This window comes from Canis aureus, chromosome 9 (genome assembly GCF_053574225.1).
Source record: "Canis aureus isolate CA01 chromosome 9, VMU_Caureus_v.1.0, whole genome shotgun sequence".
NCBI lineage: Eukaryota > Metazoa > Chordata > Mammalia > Carnivora > Canidae > Canis > Canis aureus.
The window spans coordinates 48,403,111-48,426,200 of NC_135619.1; the positions used below are offsets into that span (position 1 = coordinate 48,403,111).

At 37.8% G+C, this 23,090-nt stretch overlaps 1 protein-coding gene across 17 annotated transcripts in view; it reads left to right on the forward strand.

Moving 5' to 3' along the window:
• Positions 1-23,090, forward strand: part of SIPA1L1 (signal induced proliferation associated 1 like 1) — a 375,082-nt gene that overhangs the window by 158,456 nt on the left and 193,536 nt on the right. For all 17 annotated transcript variants that reach the window (XM_077909830.1, XM_077909833.1, XM_077909838.1 and 14 more), the window contains one exon: positions 18,469-18,530. The gene's annotated coding sequence lies outside the window, so the exon portion shown is untranslated. The remainder of the gene's footprint in view (positions 1-18,468; positions 18,531-23,090) is intronic.

The window sequence follows — 23,090 nt, forward strand, 5'->3', positions numbered from 1 at the left end:
CAGAGAAAGAATGTACATTTTTCACCTACTTTGGGATATATTTGTCTTTTATCAGAAGCCTAGAGTAATTGCTATCTAATTTTTACTTTTTCTCACATGCAAGACAATTGTACTTCCAGTGTCTTCATTTTTTGCACTATCTGCTACTGTCTGAAGACAAACAGGAATGGATCTGAGTGGGGTTTGAGTTGGTTTCAAGAGTTAATGCTTTTGTTTCTCTCAAGATGCAAGTTGCAAATCAAGAATTAGTGATGTTAACTCTTTTTCCCTTGCATTCTTCCCTTGCATTCTTCCAAAGGATTGGGTAACTACTTCCATTGTAATGTTTTGAGGTTGACTACCATGTTATTTGGAATTTGTCTTTTTAAATCAGGGAGAAAATGCCCTACTAAGGTGGAAATTAAGATATATCTGTGTTCTGGAGCTTCAGGGTTTAGTGAAGTATGCCTTTGAAAAGTCTATAAAGTGTTCAGCAGAGGCCTTCAGATGCTCTTCTTTGTGTGTATACAATTTAATCTTAAACAAATTCACCTTAGAGAGGAAAGCCTGTACTAATGTTTCTATTAGCCCCTGAATATCAGCCCTAGCTGAGACATTTCCTGGTCATTTGCAGGAGGCCTGGGAGAATTTTAGCCGCCCCCCCCACCCCCCATCTTTTTTTGAAGTCTCTTTCCCTCCCACCCTCTCGAGGAGTTCCCTGGCTTCTGATAACTATAGTATAATCGTGGGAGGGAAGAACACCAGCAGCAAAACAAAAGTCCTTGTGAGAGGAACTATGGATGGCCATTCACCTTTTAAATTTCTCTTTAAATTTGATAGGATCTTCTGAAAGTGGAGTTAGATGGGCTTTATGATTTAAAATATGTTGCTATCCATGGGACATGAATTCTTTGTGGTTGGGGGGATCTAGGATATATCCACAAAGGATATTACACAGGAAAGCCTGAAGCTGGCAGAGCCTGATCATAGAGCCCAGCAGAGCAAGCCTTACTATAGTCTGGGTGCTTCTGCTAAATTCACTTCCTGGCTTGCAGCATTGCCATGAGTAACCTATTCATTCTGGGCCTAGAAATTAGGCTGGAGTGCTCCTTGTAAATCTTGCAGGGAAAGGGAAGCTAAAACAGGCAACTGGATGTTTAAGGGATTTTTCTGAGGAAGGTGGAAGGGTTTGGGAGCTAAGGGAAATTGCTGAGGAGGCTGGATTTTAAGAAAGGATTAATATTGGTTGTGGACATTAGTTTTAAACTAGGTCTAATTTCTGTTCTTTCATCTTATTAAGGCAGACTCTAAAGTTGGCCATTATATTCCTTTGTGTTCTCTTATTAATTTTGTCTTTCTGTAGGACAAGAGTGCACCAAGTTTTTTTTCTTTCACATATAGCCAGTTCAATATGGCCATCATTTGGCCATTGACAAGCAGGATCTTGTATTTATCCCAGTAACCACACAAATCAATAAGGCTTTTTATGGCTTAACCATGGAAATGAGATATCCTCAAAAAAGGTACAAAAGCTGCAGCCCTCACCAGATCCAGAGAGTTCTTTTCCAGAGTTAGCCTAGGAAAGGGAAGACCTTTGTCATAGGCAGTAAGAATAGTATAGTAGAAGAAATGAGACCTGGGAATCTGTGACATGGGGCAGGCACTACCAAAATGGCACTTCTCTAGCACTAATAGGACAGGGAAGGTTGAGAAGACAAAGATCCTTTACGGACCAGGACCCTGTATGACAAACTCCTGAAACCTAGCATGGCTGGACAAAAAAGATACTGCTTGTGACTTTGTGTCTTGGAATCCTAGTCTATTTGGTCACCAGTTGCATCTTCTGGATGGCAGAAACCAGAGAGAACATTCTCACTGGTCACAAAGCCAAGCTCTCAGGGCTTAGAGCAAGACAAAAGGAAAACCTCATCTGGTTTTTACATAGGGCACCCATAGCAAAGTTTGTCTAAACACACCCTGGTCTGGTGAGAACTGTGAACGAACCAGTCTCAGGTTGGCTTGAAGGACGGACCTCTGCCTGCCTTCTGCCATCTATGATTTTTCTTCTTATGACAAACCATGCAAAAGACAGATAAAAGAAACCAATGATCATCTCTGAGAGGAAGGACATCAATAGAAAATAAGAGCACTCATAACTAATCATTACTGGAGTTGCTATACTCAAGGAACTAATTCACACAGAGTAAATATTTTCTCCAGCTGATTCAAAAGACTCTTACCACCCTCACTTCCACATGACCCTGAAGGCAGAGACCCGGGAGATTGGTGTGGTAAGAATTCTTAGCTTCTGCTGGATTCTGCCCGCTTCCGCAGCCCCAGAATGTGTAATGTCCAGCCAATGGAGAGCCCCACTTTAGGTGCCAAAACTGCAGGGGAGGAAATTTTTCTCCTTTCCCTTCTAGGATCTTTAGCATAATAAATTGACATAAGACAGATGAATAGGAGAAAACCAGATTTAATTTAGTTTGTTTAAGAGCCCTAATACATGAGAGGTTCCCTGGTAGTCAGGGAATTAGGGCTTATGTTCAGTTCTTAGGAGCTGAGGAGAAGGGAACAGAGGTCTAGGGTCCTTAAAGGAGGGAAGACAAATCCCAGGAAGAGGAGAAGAGCAGATGTTTGGTAAACAAATGTTTGCCAGGCCATGCAGATAGGTCTTGTCTTGTCTTTTTTTTCTTTTCTTTTCTTTTCTTTTCTTTTCTTTTCTTTTCTTTTCTTTTCTTTTTTCTTTTCTTTTCTTTTCTTTTCTTTCTTTTCTTTTCTTTTCTTTTCTTTTCTTTTTTCTTTTCTTTCTTTTCTTTTCTTTTCTTTTTTCTTTTTTCTTTTTTTCTTTTCTTTTCTCTTTTCCTTTCTTTTCTTTCTTTCTTTCTTTCTTTCTTTCTTTCTTTCTTTCTTTCTTTCTTTCTTCTTTCTTTCTTCTTTCTCTCTTTCTCTCTTTCTCTCTTTCTCTCTCTCTCTTTCTCTTTCTCTTTCTTTTCTGAGTTTATTTATTTATTCATGAGAGACACAGAGAGAGGCAGAGACACAGGCAGAGGGAGAAACAGACTCCCTGTGGGGAGCCCGACGCGGGGCTCAATCCCAAGACCCCAGGATCGTGACCTGAGCCAAAGGCAGATGATCAACCACTGAGCCACCCAGGTGCCCCAATAAGTCTTCCTGATATAAAATGTTATCTTTGTGGGCAGCCCCAGTGGCGCAGCGATTTAGCGCTGCCTGCAGCCCAGGGCATGGTCCTGGAGTCCCGGGATCGAGTCCCATGTCAGGCTCTCTGCATGGAGCCTGCTTCTCCCCCTGCCTGTGTCTCTGCGCCTCTCTCTCTCTCTCTCTCTCTCTCTCTCCATCTCTATGAATAAATAAATAAAATCTCAAATAAATAAATAAATAAATAAATAAATAAATAAATAAATAAATAAATAAAATGTTATCTTTGCTATTAGCCCCCTTCCTGGTACAGGCCCTCTATTGAAATTCTTTTAGGTAGTGAAGGGAGAGGTGAAAAAAAACAAGACAACAAAAACCCCCAACTCTTCTTGAATCTGTAAGCTTTGATTGCTTTCATCTACATGGTAAAGTAGCATATTTTGGGGTCACATGTTCTGTTCCCCTTCACTAAATAGTTACAGGTATGCAAAATGGTACTTAGGTAATTTGATAGTTCTGAAGTGATGACGGTTTCATTTTTGCTTTAATGTGAATTTTTTATTTTAAAGAGATTTCATTTGTTTACTTGACAGAGAGCACACAAGCAGGGGCAGTGGCAGGCAGAGGGAGAGGGAGAAACAGATGCATCCTTCCATTTTTTTCCATAACCAATTGCTAAGTAGTCTAGTTTCCCAGGTAGTGTAAGTTGATTTTGTTGCAGATTTTGATTGATGTTGTTGTTGTTTGTTGATTTTTGTCATTAAATAAGTTACCTTATAGGCGACCCTGACCTCTCTGCGGTGCTAGTGCCACATTTATTTGCTGTAATCTGTGCACCATGCATGTATGTAAATTCTTCTTGAATATCCCACTCTTTATACTTACCTTTCACTTACTGTTACCTTTTTTTTTACTGTCTTTAATTATGGGCGTTTCCTAGAGTTCCATCCAAGGTTGCTGTCTTCTTTTACATTCTTTTTTGTGTGCTCAACCCTCTTTCATTTAACTTATTTCAAAACCACCTTAAACCACACCTCAAGCCCTGTCTCCTGTGAATAGCTAGAGACCCATATTTTCTACTTGTTTCTTGACTCTGGCTTCTACAGCCGATTTGCAAGCTTGGGTGCCTGGCCAACAATGTCAATGAGCAAAAGCAGGCCCAGGGGAAGAACAAATATTATTCCACACTAAGAAACATAAGAGAGTAAGTGGAGTGATAAATGACCGTTGACATAGGCTCAGGGTCAGGAAGACAGAGTTCGGGACAGTGAGGAGGGGAGATTGCAGGCCCCATGTAGGCTCTTTGGGTCTGGCCATTTGATGCTATGTGGGAATGTGGGCCCAAGGTTACCAGATCTCCTGGGTTATTTTATTTTATTTTATTTTTTAAGAAAAAGTGTAAATGAGGATTTGCTCATTAAACAGTCTGAATTTTAAAGGATGGGTTGAATTTTTAAAACACTGGGTGGGCCAAAAAATATATATATTCACGGACCAAGTTCAGTATATAGGTTTCAGTTTATAAGCTCTTTCTGTAAAGACCCCTTACGTGTTCTGTGTTGTGATCAAGCATTCCCTTGTCCATCTCCCATTCTTCCCTTTTGTCTCTGTACATCTAATGAGAGAACCATCTACTCAGTTATTTAAGTGAGGAACTTCCAAATCATCATTGATACCTTCTTACCTTATTGCTTCTTTACTCTGGAGAGAGATCTGGGTCAAGGGAAAAGGTTTTTATGAATGAAGGAAGATTTGGACTTGTTGATAGGCAGAAGGGATGAAGCCAAAGGGAGAGGATAATGGACAGCGCCCGGGACATCCACTGGGGCTGAATCTAGGGTGTAGAATCCATCTGTGGGACCTACATGATCTGCTGTGATCTGCCCCTCGTTACTTTTATTTCCCAATAATTTTATTTTAACCAAGACCAGTTCTTTTCTTTTTTTTTTTTTTGTATCCAGATATCGTATTTCCTTTAGTTTCTTGAGATTTTTCATCTTTTTAGAAACATGTTCTTTGTTTTTTCATTTTAATTCTTTTTTTCTTTAGCATTGTTGAATTTGATGTTTCTTTCCATGTTGCTGATTTTTCTGGAGTGGATAGTGATGATGTAGGGGAGGTAAAACTTTACCCTTTTTGGGTCTCTGACTGGGCCTGATATTTAAGTTGACATTAGACAAATTAGGAAAGCTTACGATTTCTTTCCTTTTTTCTTCTCCTTTCCTTTCCTTTCCTTTCCTTTTCCTTTTCTTTTCTTTTCTCTTTTCTTTTCTCTTTTCTTTTCTCTTTTCTTTTCTTTTCTTTTCTTTTCTTTTCTTTTCTTACAAACAAACAAACAAACAAACAAACATAAAAACATGTGCTTGAGGTCTTTAGCAGGAAAATGAAGACCTGAAGAACCATTTGGACCTAAGGGTTTCTGTATTAGGTTTGGGTTTCTGTATTAGTTTGAAGAGTGGTGATTGTGGAAAAGAAACTAAAATGTATGGAGAGGCTAAAGTAAGATAATAGGCTTCATTTTATAAAGATTTGTTTGTACAGTTTCTTCTCAGCCTCGATTCCCTGTCTCTGGTGAATAGAATGTCCGTTGCCTCCAGGTGCAGAAACTTCATATGGGAGTTTTATCTCCTGTTTTCAGGAAAAGTGGGGAGGTCAGCGTGCCTTTCTTACCCTCGTGGTTTTTTAAGTCAAAAAAGTCAGTATACCAAATCGACATGCTTTGAGGTGTCATGTTTTAAACTCCTTTGATTGTTTATCATGAATTTCTTCATGGTAAATGATAGAACCAAAAAGTTGGATTCAGCATTGTCATAGAGGTTCTGTTTACCTGATTGTGCATACGGGCTCTGACTTACAGGAGCCATGGTGGGTGGGCAGGGCAGGCCATATTGGTAGGGTGAGTTTTCCATAAGATGTGTGGGTTACTTGTCTTCTGAGTGCAGATAAACTCTGTTATTAGTTATATGGAACATTGTCCAGTGTCTCTAGTCCAAAGGATCACTGTGGGTGTTTCTCATGGCTTTAATCCAGGGGCTCATACTACCCATTGGGGCCTAAGGGTTTCTGTATTAGGTTTAGGTTTCTGTATTAGTTTGAAGAGTGGTGATTGTGGAGAAGGGACCGGGCAGGTGGCAGGTTCTTTAATTACCTGCCTTGCCATCCAAGGTGTATTTCTGCTGACACTTATTTGTTAGATTTTCCTAGAGTCTGCTAGAAACTTTCATTTGGATGTCTATTCTCTTATTTCTAAGGGGTCTTTCAGCTCTGTTGTATTTCATTTTCAGTCTGCTTTCTATTTCTTAAAATTTGTCACCACTCTGACCTGCCAGTGCCATCTCTACTGGGATTTCCTGTAATTTCTGTGCATTTATTTGGATTTTATATTTCTTATGAAATTTGACTGAGATAGGAGGAAGGTCAAAAGGTAAATTTGTGAGTTATTAGCAGTTTTGAATCAGAAATCCTTAATTTTTATGCATTTTTGCCTTTCTCTTTCTCATGCTGCTTTCCCTCTGTCCCCTCTCTGTGGACGTAGACGCTTACTTTTGACATGTCTAATAACGTTCTTGGGCTTGGAAGGTTTTTGCCCTGTTATTCAGCCCAGGGAGTACTATTAGGGAAATGTAGAGCTCGGTAGCTCAACCTCGAGCAGAGGTTCAAAACTGGGATCCAGTACCATAGAAGCCATACCACCTTGTAGAATTATATCTTTAGCTTCCCCGACCCCCCTGAGAATTGTGGACAGTAGTATTATCTGCCCCTTAATGTTGCTGTAAACAGGTGGATGGGATAGACAGGGTCAAACACCTGCGATATAATACGTCCTGAAATACTGTTAGCTGAATTGGGAGGGTCAGCGGAATAAGTTCTGACTTTGACAGCCCTGCTATTGTGTGACTTTGCTGTTTTGCCTGACTTCCTTCCAGCTCTCCTTCCTCTTCCTCAGACCCCAAGTTAGAACTCCTGTTCCCCTGTTCTTGCAACATTTTGTCATACTGATACTGTGGTGCCCTTCTCGCAGCCTACTTCTGTTTTAGTTGGGAGTGTCTTAGTCACCGGGTGTGGTCTTTTGGTGGGCTCAGGATGCCCTTGTTTTCATAGGTAAACTGAATTAAATTAAGGTGTTTCTTTCTTTGTATTGACCCAACCCTTTAAAATTCATAGAGCGATTCTCATTTTGCCCAGTGTATCAGTCAAGACTCTGGAGAAACAGAACCAATAGGAATACATGCATAACACATATATGTGTGTATATATATATTATACATGTATATAAAATATATTTTCCCCCAGTTTGATTGAGAGATAATCAATATCCATCGCTGTGTAAGGTTAAGGCACACAGCATGGTGGTTGATTCACATATTTTGTGAAATGATTGCCATAATAGGTTAGCTGATGCCCATTTTCTCATGTAGATAATAGTAAAAAGAAAAGAAAGGGAAAAAAAGGTTTTCCTTGTGATGAGAACGCTTTGGATTTACTCTCTGAATAGCCTCCCTGAGTATTATACAGCGGTGTTATCTGTAGTCATCATGTTGTACATTTCATCCCTCCTACTTATGCATCTTGTAACAGGAATATTGGAAAATTGTACCTTTTGACCACCTCCTCCTTCCACTTTCTGCCTCTGATAACCACAAATATTTCTTTTTCTGTGAATTTGATTGTTTTGTTTTAGATTTTGCATATAAGTGAGATCATATAGTATTCGTCTTTGTCTTTCTCTGACTTCACTTGGCATAGAACCTTCAAAGTCCATCCATGTTATCGCATATGGTAGGATTTCTTTTATTTTATGGCTGAGTAATATTCCATTGTAAATGTGTACTGCAGTTAATCTATTCATCCTGAGAGGAATACTTAGGTTTATTTTAAAGAAGTGTCTCATGCATTTGTGGGGGCTACAGATCTGAAATTTGTAGGGCATCCTCCTGGCAGGCTGGAAAACTCATGCAGAAGTTAATGCTGATGGTTTGAGGAGTTCCTTCTTTTTAAGGGAACTTTAGTCTTTGAGATTAATGTCTTCAACTGATTGGATGAGGTCTTCCCACATTATCAGGGGTAATCTCTTTTACTTAAAGTCAAATGATTGTAGCTGTTAATCGCATCCACAAAATATCTTCAACACTTAAATTTGTGTTTGACTAAATAACTGAGCACTATCTAGCCAAGTTAACATGAAGCTGTTATACCTAGTGTTGGCTTAGCTTAGCCCGTGTAGAAAGACATTATGTGATCGGTTAAGTGTGCTATCAATAAATTTTAGGCCACCAGTGCTGATGTCATCAAACAGCCAATTGAATATTTATGCTTCAAGGTCTTAATGATTCTGTTTTTAGTGGCAGTAGAGCATGTATGGTGATGGTGAGGTCTGTGCATGTTTATACAAATTATCTGAGAAGGCTATTCACTCCCATTTTGAGTAGTTATAAATATGACATTTATGATTTGAGCCTGTTTCCTTCATACTTATTTTTAGTGAAAAGATCTGTATATTGGCTTAATTTCAAAAGAACCTGGTTATTTAGAATTCAGGCCAAATGCACAGTTGTTACTGTAGAGAGGAAAGCAAACATTGCCTTCTGATTACTTCTGATTATTCAGTGTTCTCTAAAGGAAAGAATAACAAATTCGTGTAGCAAAATTATGGCTTAATAAATTCAGTGACTGGTAGACTGATACACTTAGTGCATACCCTTGAGAATGAAAACTAATGGTTTCCCCGACATACTTCTAGTGTGTGCCACTGCACTTCGTTTTTTCTGTTACCCAGTGTAATTGCTTCTTACATAAGTAAAGATAGTTACCTCTGCTTAAAATAGAAATCTCCTCTATGGGCTGTGGAATTGCTCTTTTTAAAATAATGTTGTTAGAAAGCAAACAATGAATTAGAGGTGAACCAGGTAGAACTGTCACTTGTCTTTATGTGACTTGCAATTCGTTTTAAAGATCTTGCGCATACTCCTACCCGTATAAAAATATGGACCATAATAACTCTTGAACTCTATAACAGCCAAAATCAAGAAAAATGTATCTTCAATGCCAATTTTAAATATGTAGCTTACGATTTTTCCACACTGTTAAAGTATGTTAACCTTACGGTGTAAAGTAACTTTTGCTTTGAGGGTGGTTACTTAGGGGTGCAACTCACTTGAACCTCCCGGCCAGGTCTGCTTAGCAAATGGTGGGTGACTACAGTGTTGAGCACTATTAGAGGTTTAATGCTGCAATTCTGAACAGTTGTGTTAGTACAGATGTTATGTTTCTAAACTCATAGCATTGATTTGAAAAGTTACTTATTTTTAGAGAAAGTTAAACTGCTGTAATACATATTTTTAAATGAATCAGTAATCTAATTGGTATGAGCCTAAGAGAAGCAATCTCATCTGTCCTGGTAGCTGACTGACAGGATAACAGGGATTTTTTTCGTCTTTTCTTAAATATATAAACATATATTTTTTGAAAAACCACCATGTGGGTGATGCCTTCTCAAGTGTTTTAAAATATTTTTTAATTTTTATTTATTTATGATAGTCACAGGGAGAGAAAGAGAGGCAGAGACACAGGCAGAGAGAAGCAGGCTCCATGTACCGGGAGCCCGACGTGGGAATCGATCCTGGGTCTCCAGGATAGTGCCCTAGGCCAAAGGCAGGCGCCAAACCGCTGCGCCACCCAGGGATCCCTTCTCAAGTGTTTTAATTGCACTTTGGGAAATAAGTATATCCCTTTCCTTAAATAACAAACGAAATCTACAGTTTTTTGTTTTATTTAATCTAATGTTTGCCATGGGCTCAGTATTGTGTTCAGAGCTATAGAGAATTATCTTATTATCTCTTGGAGGACTTAATGGCCTATGTCTTCAAAACATTCACGATACCCAGCATAAAACTGTAGGAGGCTTTTAATGACTATTAAGTGGTATTGACCCAGCCTTTAGTGAGCTCGTAATCTAATTCTTTAAAATTTGTATGTAACTAATTCCTTATTGTACAAGTATTTAGGGAGATTGTCCCCTTGAATTTTTCCACATTAATGCATTTAGCATTAGGGTTCACTGATTTTGCTGCAAACAAAACCACATTTTTTTTTTTCCTATTCTGCTGGAATTTGGGTGGCTTGCACTTTTCTGTGGTTAGGAACAATTGTATTTGTCTCTGGGTGTCAGTTCTCCTGGTGACCATAAACTTAGGATAGTAATTGTTGGCCAGTAAAATGTACCTGTGCCTGACTGTTTTCCAAAGTGATTGCACCAATGTACAACTCCAACGGGAGAGTCTGAACATTTGCACTGCTCTACATCTGTGCCACACACTTCACATTGTCCAGCTCGTTAAATTTAGTCAGGTTTGTGGGTATGTAAATGTGCTTTTTATTTGTGTTTCCCTAATTACTAAAGATACTACCATTTTATGTATATAAGGACCTTTAATATTTTATGACTTTAGTCCATTTTTCTCTTGGATTGTCTCTTAAAAATTCATAAAGATACATTCTAGATAATGTTTGTTAGTTATAGGTTTTCTAATTTGTGGTTTAGCCTTTTTTATGGTGAATTTTAATGGACAGAAGTTTTTTATTTTAATGTAGAATGAATTTATTTTTCTTTGTGGTTTTTCTTTTTCTTTTTTATGTTGCTAACCTATTCTGAAGCCATATAATATTCTTTTATTGTCTACTAAAAGTTTTACAATTCTGCCTTTTATATGCAAGTCTTTAGTTAAATTAGAATTGATTTTTCTATAGAGAATGGAATAGAGATTCAATTTAATTTTCTTCCACATGAATAAACACATGAGCAAGTACCATTTTTAAATAATTTAACCTTTCTGAATTCCTGCTGTGTTGGAGTTGAGTGTTGATAGGGCAAGTACCTCACTGATATCTTCTTCTTATGCAGTATCTTAGATTCTTCTTGAGCCTTTGAGTTTTCATGTAAACTTTATAATATATAATTACCTTGTTTTGTACCTTGAAAAGTTCTGTGGATATAGATGTAAGAGTGTGTGTGTGTGTGTGTGTGTGTGTGTGTGTAAGCGCATATACACGTATATTCCCTAGCTCAATCACTGTGAGAGTGTCTCACAGTACAATGTGAGATGTGCAATGAACGCATCTAGCCATTTGGATTTTGCTTTCTAAATACTACTTTCTAATCAAAGGAACCAGGACTCTTTGGCTCATTTCAGGGAAAGAAAGTACAAAATGAGACTGAAACATCTATTTTCAGAAAGTAAGGAAATGCTCAGAGAATGATGGGGTCATATAAATATGACCTAGAAGCCATCTTGAAGGGGTTTCCACTGGCCAAATCTGGGACAGGTTGGGCTACAAAATAAATAATGGTAGTAATGTATTATAAGAAAGAATAACAGTGTAGGCATACCTTGTTTCATTGAGTTTCACTTTATTGCAAATCACAGATAATTTTTTTTAATAAATTAAAGGTTTGTGGCAACCTGTTTGAGCTCCATTTTTCCAACAGCATTGGCTTACTTCATGTCACTCTGTCACATTTTGGAAGTTCTCACAATATTTCAAACTTTTTCATTATTATTATATTTGTTATGGTGATCTGTGATCAGTGATCTTTGTAATTGTAACTACTGTAATTGTTTTGGGCCTCATAAATCATACCCATATAAGATGATGAACTTACTTGGTACATGTTGTGTGTGTTTTGACTGCTCCACTGACCAGCCTGTACCCATCACTTTCCCTATTCCCCGAGACACAACAATTTGATGTTAGACTGATTAATAACCTTGCAGTGGCCTCTAAGTGTTTCAGTGAAAGGAAGAGTGGCATCTCTCTCACTTTAAATAAAAAGCTAAAAGAGATTAAACTTAGTGAGGAAGGCATGTGGAAAGCCAAGATAGACCAAAAGCTAGGCCCCTTGTGCCAAAAAGCCAAGTTGTGACTGTAAAGGAAAAGTTCTTGAAGGAAATGAAAAGTGCTACTCCAGTGAACACATGAATGATAAGAAAATGAAACAGCCTTTTGCTGATATGGAGAAACTTTTAGTGGTCTGGAGAGAAGATCAAACCAGCCACAACATTCCCTTAAGCCAAAGCCTAATCCAGGGTACATCCCTAATTCTCTTCAATTCTATAAAGCCTGAGACAGGCGAGGAAGCTATAGAAGAAAAATCGGAAGCTAGCACATGCTGGTTCTTGAGGTTTAAGGAAAGAAGCCATCTCTCCATAACATCGAAGTGTAAGATTGAAGCAGCAAGTGCTGATGGAGAAGCTGCAGCGAGTTACCCAGAAGATCCTGCTAAGATCATTAATGAAGGTGGCTACAGATTTTCAGTGTACACTACACAGCCTTCTGTTGGAAGGAGATGCCATCTGGAACCTTCTTCATAGCTAGAGAGGAGAAGTCAACACCTGGCTTCAAAGCTTCAAAGACCAGGCTGGTGACTTTTCAGTGGAAGCTAGGGCTTGTGGACCATTCTAAAAATTCTAGGATCCTTCAGAATGATGCTAAATTTACTTTGCCCTTGTTCTCTAAATGGAACAACAATGCCTAGATGACAGCACATCTATTTACAATATGGTTTACAGAGTATTTTAAGCCCACTGTTGGAAACTGCTCAGAAAAAAAAAAAAAAGTTTCCTTTCAAAATATTGCTACTCATTTACAGTGAGTGCATCTGGTCACCCAAGAGCTCTGATGGAGAATGTACAAGGTTAAAGTTTTCATGCCTGCTAACACAACATCCATTGTATAGCCCATGGATCAAGGAGTAATTTCAATTTTCAAGTCTTACCATAAGAACCATAAGAAATATATTTACCATATACCTTATATACCATACCTTATATACCATAAGAAATATATTTCATAAGGCTATGGCTGCTACAGATAGTGATTCCTCTAATGGGCCTGGACAAAGTAAATTGAAAGCCTTCTAGAAAGGATTCACCATTCTAGATGCTATTAAGAACATTCATGATTCATGGGAAGAGGTCAAAATAGCAATATCAATTAACGGGTTTTAAAGAAGTACATTTTAACCCTCATGGATGACTTTGAGGGGTTCAAGACCTTGGTGGAGGATATAACTGTAGATGTGGTGGAAACGGCAAGAGAACTGGAATTAGAAGTGGAACTTGAAGATGGGACTGGGTTGCTGTGATCTCATGATAAAACTTTAATTGATGCTGCTCATGGATGAGCAGAGAAAGTGGTTTCATGACATGAGATCCACTTCTGGTGAAGATGCTATGAAGATTGTTGAAATGACAGCAGGGATTTAGAATATTACATAAACTTAGTTGATAAAGCAGTGCAGCATATGAGAGAGTTGACTCTGGTTTTGAAAGAAGTTCTGCTGTGTGTGAAATGCTATCAAACAGCTTCACAAGCTATTGAGAAATTGTTCGTTGAAAGGAGCAACCCATTGATGCAGCAATTTCATTGTTGTCTTATTTTAAGAAATTGCCACAGCTACCCTAACCTTCGCCATCCACCACCCTGATCAATAGGGAGCCATTAACATCAAGACTAGATCTTCATCAGTGAAAAGATTACAACTCAATAAAAACTCAAATGATGGTTAGCATTTTTCAATAAACGATTTTTAAGTTAACGTATGTATATTAGTTTTTTAAAGATATAATGCTATTGCACACTTAATAGACTATAGTGTAGTGTAAAAGTAACTTGTTTTTGCTGGGAAGCCAAAAAATTTATTTGACTTGGTTTATTGCAATATTAGCTTTCTTGTGGTGGTCTGGAACTGAGCCCACAGTTTCTCCAAGGCATACCTTTATCTTTCATTATCTGTTGAAATATATATATTAAAAAGCATAGTATCTCTGACTTGAGTCCAACACCGTAGAGTTCATTCTGGTCTTTCTACTTTCTTTGTTTTGTCTCTAAACTCGGAGTATGTAGTCAAGATAGTGGTCTCCAAAGAGTTAGGTTAGTTTCCCCCCCAGCATTTTCTTAAGTGTGGTTATGTTGTGCATTTATAATGCAGTCCATTTGTCACTGACTGTGTTTCATTTTGAATTATCCCCATGTACAGGTTGATTTTAATTATTTACTTTTCTTGATTTTGTGAAGTATTACTGTGTTTCTGGATTTCAAAACTAGACAAGAAAGGTATATTTGGAGACCTGTCACTCCCCTCTATTCCTTGTACTCCATTCCCACCCCCCAATTCCTATCCCGGTGGCTTTGTAATGTCTGCAGAATACAATTCCAACTTAGTATAATTAACAGGTTCCTCTGCTATCTCCGTCTTGGCTTGTCCTTGTCCACTATGTTCTGGCTGCTGAAAGTTTCTTGTTACTCCTCAGATATGACTGGCTGATTCCTGCCTTTGCATGTTCTCTCCCTCTGTTCTCCTCCCTCTTCTTACCTTGCTCATCTTTTGAAATTCAAAACTCGTTTTGGCTCTTACCCACTATGTATGGGAAGACTTCCTGTCCTCACCTTTTCTCCCCATCCTCCTCCTCCTCCTCCATAATTCTCTTCTGTTAATTTCTAGCTCCATCGCACTTATGAATACTGTGTAACTTATGACATTTAACTTAAATTATTGATGCATAGGCTTGTCAGCTTCTTTCTGACTGAACTCCTTAAAGACAGGAATTTTATCTTGAATTTCCAGCATCTAGGTCAGTTCCTTGCACATACCAGTTATGCAGTAAATGCAGGAGAGTAAATGGATTTCACTTTCTTTTGTTCAAGTTTTCTCTACTCCTTTGTTCTTTATTTCACTCATGATATAGACACCAAAAGGAGAATATGTATCCTTATGACATGCCCATGATCTTGTTGTCCATTGCATCTTTGTATTTTCTGCCTTTCCCAATATATTTATTTGGGCATAACCCTGGTAATTTAATAGGTTCCTCTGATCCCTGGAATGTTAAATATCTAATTAAATTTTAGACAAGGTATGAATGGTTAAGATGAAGTCAAGACATAGATACTGTTTGAAGTATGCAGATCTAGAAAGTCAAGACTATTTTATCTGTCACGTTTGCTTCCTCAACTTGAGAAGCTGGAAGAAATTGTTCTGAAAACAAATCAACACTATTTTATGAGCCCTAGTTAGCTTTTAAATTCATTATTTTTATCCAAAGGGCACATTCAGTGACCTTCCAAACTGTGTTTCTAAGCTGCTCACGGACTTATATTCTGTGTTTAGATTATTCAGCAGATGATATTAAAATGTGGGGCTTATTTCCACCAGTTTCGTCATCCACCATCTGTTAGTTTCCTCCTTCCCTCCGGATTGCATTCCCTTCCTGCCACTCCTGTGTGTTTTGTCTAATCACAGTTCATCTCCACAACCCAACCTGGAACTCAGAACAGAGGTTTGGTTGTCGGGCAGACATCACACGAGATAATGTGTGTGTGTGTGTGGTGGGGGGGGATGGCTTCAGGATCGTGCCTTGTGGGGGCTCAAGGCATCCTACTACTCAAAGTAGTTGATGTCCAGGGAGCCTGGGCTTTGAGAGAGTGTCCACTTACACTACTGGCTTGTATTCTTTTTTTTATTAAAAAAAATACTAAAAAAATTTTTTTTATTCAAGTGTAATACATATAAAGATAAGTAAATTGTATGTGAGCACTATGATAAATTTTCCCAAATTGAACATGATCACAAAAACCACCACTCATATCAGGGAGTCCAGTATTACTAACCCCACCAAAATTCCCTGTTCCACTCCTTTCTGATTTCTTCTTCTCCCTCTTCCCATCTCTAAGGTAACTTTATCCCAATTCACATAGGTCTACCTATTTTTGAACTTCATAAAATGGAAAATATAGTGTATTCTCTCGTATGTGGCTTCTTTGTTTCAATGTTGTTTTTGAGATTCATCTGTCGTCGTATTAGTTATAATTCATTTATATGTATTGTATGGCAGACCAATTACAGTGTGTGGTCTGGTTGCTTGTTTTTGTAAATAAAGTTTTATTAGTACACAGCCACACCCATTCATTTACATGTTGTCTATGTAAATGCACTCCAAATGCAAAGTTGAGTAGTTGCAACAGGGCACAGTGACTAGATGGTCTGAAAAAACAAAAATATTTACTGTTTGGCCCTTGCAGAGAAAGCATACTAACCTCTGTTATGTAATATTTTCTGTGTGAATAGTTGACAATTTATTTGTTACTGAATTTTGACTATTAAAATTAATGCTTGACTATTACTGTGTGTGTCCTGGGGGCTAGGCATGTGCATTCCTGGTAGGCATTTTCCTGGGAGTGGAATTGTTGGGCCACATTGTAAGTTTATGTTCTGCTTTATTAGATTCTTCAACTGTTTTCTAGTTTACCCTCCCACCAGCATTGTATGTATGAGAGTTGAATTGCTTACATCCTAAGACTTGGTATTGTCAGATTTCGGTCTTAGCCATCTTACTCAGAATGTAATTCCATCTCATTGTGGCTTTATTTTTTAGTAAACAAATGAATGAGGTTCAGGACCTGTTCATATGCTTATTGACCATTTGGGTATCTTGTTTAGGTGGCCTTTTTATAGAGTTCTTTATATATTCTAAACTAATTTTTTGATGGATCTATGTGTTGCGAGTATTTTCTTCTATTCTGAGACTTGCACCATTATTCTTTTAATGGTGTTTTCATTTCTATGAACCTGAAGATCATCAGAATATGTCACCCCAAAATATGCCACTTGGCACAAGGATTATTTTGAGTGAAGGAAATTGAGAAATAGCAGATGCAAGACGAGGTGTGTGTGTGTGTGTGTGTGTGTGTGTGTGGTATGTTGTGTCGTGTCGTGTGCCCCCCTCCCCCCCAGGCTTCCTGCCTGAAAATTGGGGCTTAAATTTCCATTTATAAAGGTACATCCCATCTCTCTACCAGGAAGAGGAGAGCCATTCTTATCACTGGAGAAACTTGGGTCTACATGATCTTACTGAACAGTCCTATTTACCATTTTATTTCCTGGTCATCTTTCCACAATTTATCATTCTTAGGAGCTCCAGTCCCCCTTTCCTGTCTCATCACTTCTGCACAACGTATTGCCCCTTATTAAGGTAGTATTTAAGCCCCTGGGTCAAACTGCTTCTTTGCATTTTTTTCTTGTTTTCTATGATATCCCCATGGGTGTAAAAATATTAACATCAATGAAGAAACATGAACCTTTTCTTCTGTTAATTTGTCCTCGTCAGTTTAGTTAGCAGGCCCCTAGAAACTAAACATGAAAAGGTAGAGAAAAGGTTCTTTTCTTCCCTACAAACTACTGCCCACGATATTGTTGAACTTACTTTCACTGAAGAAGGTGAAATTAGACCTGGTATTTGTAGATATGTGGACAGAGCCTATCCTCAGCCCTGTCAAGGGACACTATCCACAGGAAATATTATAGGAGAGATTGATTTGTATGTTTTTAAGTCCTTGTGATTTGCTACTTTGTTATTTGTCCTAAGGTCGGAATAGAGACAGAGTTCTCATCTTAGAATATTTATAACTTTTCCAGAGTCTTGGAGTAGTCTGGGTCCAGTAGTCTGGAGTATGTTTCTTTACTGTTCCATGGTATTCTGAATAGTCAAAGTTTTAATAAACATGCAGTACCGAATATTTGATAGGTGTATTTATTCTGAGACCTATTCTCTCATATCCCTGAGTTTAGAAATTTAGAAATCGAAGCTGATTTATCTAACTGTAATTTACAGTGATTTGAATAGGGTAGATATGTTTTCTAGGGGAGAGACTATATGATTTTTGAGGTCCATTGAATAATTCTGGTTTTGTTTCAGTTTTACAAATAGCGGTCCAGGGCAGTATTAGTTGATCAAAATATAATTAATTAAAATATATTTAGTTTGTTTGACAATAGATGCAGATGATGAACATGAAGGTATTCTAATACTATAGATGGTTTCACTAACTTTTTAAAAAAGATTTTATTTATTTATTTATTTATTTATTTATTTATTTATTTGAGAGAAAGGGGGAGATTGAGAGAGAGCAGGAGGTGGGACAGAGGGATAAGCAGACTCCCTGCTGAGCCCAGAGCCCTAAAAGGGGCTCCCATCCTGATCCTAGCACTCTGAGATATGCCCTGGGCTGAAGTCAGACGCTCAACCCAGAAAACAGGTGCCCCTGTTTTCTCAACTTCTAATTTTAATGCACCTGTCTACTTTCAAAAGGCTGGTTTGCCTCTTTCAGAAAAAAGATAAAACTTTTTTTTTGCAACTGTTTCTTTTAATGAAATCTCTTGTACACTTAGCTATTTTTTTCTGTTTTTATTTATTTATTTATTTATTTATTTATTTATTTATTTATTTATTTATTTTTTCTGTTTTTAAAAACTTTTATATTTTTCTTTCTTTTCAGGTTATTCATTCTTCATATGGATGTTACTGTCTAAATTTCTGCAGCCATGGCACAAGAATATAGTAAGTGCTATACTATACTTTCTATGGCCTACCTGCTTTAAAATGTGTTGACTTTGTGTCTTTCTCATTGGAGCAGTGGAAATATAGAAACAAAGTTTTAAAAAATCTGCTTTTCTCAAAGGGATCAATTCATTTGTTCCTCTGCTTTTGGAGTCTATAGCTTATATATAAATTCATCATGATAGTGATTAATTTCACTTTCAGATAAACATGTTTGCTCAGGCTATTCCCAGTCAGTACCAGCAGAGCACACATTAGGGGCAGATCCTTATCATGCATCACATCGATCTTCCATATAGGAACTCCAGGGTAGGCCCTGGTTAGGGTCAGTCCCATCCCTGCTTTGTCCACAGTTGACTCATCATGGATAAAGTGTCAGCCAGTGTTGGGTGCTACCTGGACAGAAGGATAATTCAGGAATGGTCCAGTAATCCTGTCCTAGCCAGTGAGACTCCAAGGCAGGTTTGCCAGGAACTTCTGGCAGAAGTCTTCTCATACTTGAAACAGGGCTACAAGAAGAGCCTGCCTCTCTTTCTCTTCTGGATGTTGTTATGTGCTGGCACAAGATGTGCTGTGGCTGCAGCCTGAGCAAGAAGCCACACAGGGCGGAGGACAGAGAAGCAAGCCCTGAGGCCTCCCGAAGTCCAAGCATTTGAGCCAATGCATTTCCTTTAGTTTAAGCCAGTTTACATTGGGAGCCAAAACATCCTAAGTGATTCACTTAATCTCCATTTTATTTTTAGTAATCCATTAGTTTCTCCCTGGGGAATGTGGGAGTAATTGCAAAGCAAGGCAAAATAATACCGTTAAATTAAACTGGCAGGGGATGCCGGTGTTGACTGGCACCCTCTTCCCTCTTAACAGTTAACTGGTATAGTGATTTGGTATTCAAAGACAGGCGAATAAAATATATTGCTTTCACTCTCTCTCTTTTCCCTCCGGAAGGTTTTGCCTTTTAATCAATCCACTTGAGCTGTGAACTATGCAAAGGGTCTTGGCCTCCCTGTGTGAGAGCCAGCTCCTTGTAGGGATGTATATTTGGCAGTATGGACCTGTTCTTTCTGTTTCCTTAGAGTACTCTGTGCCCAAACTTCTGATGCCTTGTTTGCTTTGGTTCTTCAAAAATTAACATGAATATTTCAAATATAAAAACAATGGTATAAGGAATAATACAAATACCCAATATGTACTCTTCCTACAATACACTGGAGAAAACGAATGTTTTCTAATTCTGTGTGGAACAAGTAAAAGTCCGGGGTAATGCCCCCTAACAGCAGCGCCATTTTCTCCCTCCAAGGAAGCACTCTTTTGATTTTATTCTTTATTTTTCCCTTGCGTTTGTCTGTGCTTTTATCACATTGGTGCAGTATGATTTTCTGTCCGCTTTTTAACTTCAGGTAAATGTGGGTACTCTATGTATTTGATTTATTTATTTATTTTTAATTTATTTTTTATTGGTGTTCATGTATTTGATTTAAAATCTTTAAAATCACAAAGGAGTTGAGGATAAATTCAGGATCATGAAAAGAGGCTATGAATTTGTTTGAGACACTAGATATCCCAGTGATTCTATAGTAAATGTGTTAGACTTTAAATTGTTGAGTTTAATCAGCTTGTGGACAGCTTTTAATCTTATTCTTTAAACCGGTGTCTGGTCTTTTATGGGATCAATTGTGTCGTCATGGGGCTTTTCAGGGTGTGGGGGCTGCTTTTTTATTTAAATAGCTTGATTCACCCTCTGCTCAGAATGCATGCTTTTGGCAGACTTGGGTAAATGTGCATTTTCCTGCCATTACAACTTCAAAATTTATTTTTGTGCCTTCTAAATTGTCCATTCATATTTGTGGCAGTAGTTCCAGCAGAGGCATCCCATCCCCTCCTGTGAACAGGTTGGGAAACATGGTACTTTGAAACACAGTACCTCAGTCCCTGGCACCATGTCATTACTTCCTTTTATGTCCAACTTGAGTCTTGGAGATCATTTTGTATCATTCTTACCTGAAATGGATCTTAGGTCATTTAACTTCTACAATCAAATAACTGTTCTGTTGCTCTTGGAGGATTCCTATTACCCTTTGTTCTTGTTTGGGATGTGGCCTCCACAGAACTGAATAGTCATTTCCATTCAGCGATCATTAATCCTTTCAACTTGGGGACATAATTACTGATAAGAGTGTCAGAGAAAGATTTATGACAATCGGAAGAGAATTTCTTTCTTTTTTTCCCCAGGATGTTATTTTTATTTAAATGTTTGATGTGGTGGTGGGGGGGGAGTAAGCTCAAAAAATATTTTTTCCTTCATTCATATACTATACACGTTACAGGAAAGGAAACAGTAATATCTTCTGTTGATATAAAATTGGAGATTTTTGGACTGTGTGCATATACATTTTTTTTGTTAAAAAATGGGTCCTCCTTTTAATTTTATTTAAATGTAAGTATCTTTAGCTTTTTTTTCTCCAATGTGGATCCAGGATCTTAAATTAAAATGTTGCCAGTGTGAAAAGATAGCCATCAGTGGAAACACCCAATCATTGAGGCCCTCTTGAAAAGAGCTACTCTCTCATTGGAAGATGATCAGAATTTAAGATAGCACGCCATGTTGTACATCAGGCCAAATATAAATACAAGAAATGCAAGACATTTAAATTGTAATCCCATAGTATGTTTTATGTGCATTTTTTATTCAAAATTTAGTGTTATAGTTGCTTTTTGATGGAATAAGCCTATTGAAATTATTCTTTGAGAAATCAGTCCTGTGAATTGATGTTTTTGTTTTGTGTGTGTATGTGTATGTGTAATGATACCTTCTTATTTATTTTTTTATATAAAGGGTTTGTAGACTTGGCTGGATTTTATACCTCATAATGAAATGGTGCCTTTGTGGGGGATGGTCCATGGGTCTGAGAGAACTGGTAGACAGTGACTCAGACCTGTAATTAGGTCTTGCTCTCCGCACCCTTGTTGACTTGAAAGCACTGGCCATAGACCATTTAGTCTGGGAAAGCGATACATGAATCATCTAAATTGGCACAAATTATCTGGAATGCTACTAAGTGTTTTCTATTCTTTATTCTGATTGAGGGAATAAGAGAGGGAGATTTCTTCTTTGAGTTGGAAAGTATTCTAGAGGATACATATACATTTGTGGAAGCAGATGTCTTTAGTTAGAATGGAATGCAATTGAATATTTGACATTGGTAAAAACAATTTTGATTTTGTGGGTTGGTTTTAGAAGATTCCTCCAAGCTCTGTATCCTTACCTTTGTGAAGAAGGTTGTGAACTGTTGCCTGTCTCTCTTTCAGGAAGAGGAGTCCAGGGGCTGTCTTGCTGTCTGTACCCTTAGCTTAACCGCCATACCACAATTGGGGTTATGGGGAAATTCTAGAAGTTGATATTGTATTTATTTTGCTTCCTCTTAACTTGCCACTCATCAATGTCTCTCATATTTAGGATAGAATTTTGTTATCCCTTTCTTCTCTTTCTCAGAATGAAGGGTCAACAGCCTTGTTGAGACCAGTTAGGTACCTGGCAATGAAGCTGATGAAAATTTTTTATCTTCACTAAATAAGTGTACTTTGTTTCAACTTGTTTTGTAGCAAAAACTTAAAAAAAAATCATATTCATTCTAAAGTAGCAACATTTACAAGTCATTTAGGTTAAAGATAAAATGAAGAATTTATATAGAAAGTAAGCCTTTTGGGGTGCCTAGGTGGCTCAGTCAGTGGAGTATCTGCCTTCACCTCAGGTCATGATCTCCAGGTCCTGAGATTGAGCACCCTGCTTAGCGGTGAGTCTGCTTCTCCCTCTGCACCCCATTCCCCCCGACCGCCCCGCACCAGCTCATGCTCTCTCTGAAATGAATAAATAAAATCTTAAAAAAAAAAGAAAGGCTTTTAATTTTTTTTTTCTTTTGGGTATTCTCTGATGGTGCATTAGGGGTTTTGCCCAGTGTTTACTATCCTACTAATGTCTGCTCTAAAGAGAAAGACAAGCAGATTTATCTAATCCATAGCAAAAAGACCAGATTTTCAACTTGTAATGTCACTTGACCTTTTGATACATAGATAAATCTTTATTTTCATTTTGGAATATATGTGAGTGGGCATCTCATAGGAATGCATCTTTTGACAGGAAATAGAAGAAAGCCATTGCTCACCGTGTAATTTTGTATTCTGCAGGCATAACTACTGTTTTGTGTCTGTGGGTATATGTGCACAAGCATGTGAGGTTGTTTTTGTTTATCTAGGGCATAGCTCTTTGTTAGACATTGCCACATTCATTTTGGTTGTTGAAAATCAGGTGTTCAAATTAGAAAATTATTATTAGCACTTATGCTGAATTAAGCTAATAGATTTTAGAGTAAGTTTCTAAGAAACTGTGAAATAACTCATGAATACCCTTGACAAAATTCTGAATTATGTGGTTAGTTAAGCTTTTTTCCCTAATATGTCACAAAGACCTTCATATTCACAATTTAAGTTATGTTTATGAAGGATGCCCGTTCATGAAGAGCTGTGATCCTTGTTTGTCACGAGGACTTGTTTAGTACCCAATTA